Source organism: Penaeus monodon, chromosome 22 (assembly GCF_015228065.2).
Source record: "Penaeus monodon isolate SGIC_2016 chromosome 22, NSTDA_Pmon_1, whole genome shotgun sequence".
Lineage (NCBI taxonomy): Eukaryota > Metazoa > Arthropoda > Malacostraca > Decapoda > Penaeidae > Penaeus > Penaeus monodon.
Genome location: NC_051407.1, coordinates 33,691,736 through 33,691,992, shown reverse-complemented (window position 1 = coordinate 33,691,992; position 257 = coordinate 33,691,736).

The following is a 257-nucleotide window of genomic DNA, read 5'->3' as shown; positions in this document are numbered from 1 at the left end:
TTAACACCGCATAAAAAGAAACTTTGTCGCTTCATACAAATTCTAATATTCATGTTTTACGGTCAGGCTGCGTTGTCACTGCGCCCGTGGCACCCCATGCAGAAGGAAGTGCCATGCCCTCCGCGCCATTGCCCGCTCTCGGATGGCACGCCTTTGGGGAGTCGCAGCCAAGGCGGCGGTCTGTGGAAGCCGATTTTCTGGTTTCATTAAATTCAAGTTATAGTTATTTTCACTTTTGAATCTGTTTCGCTACTTCG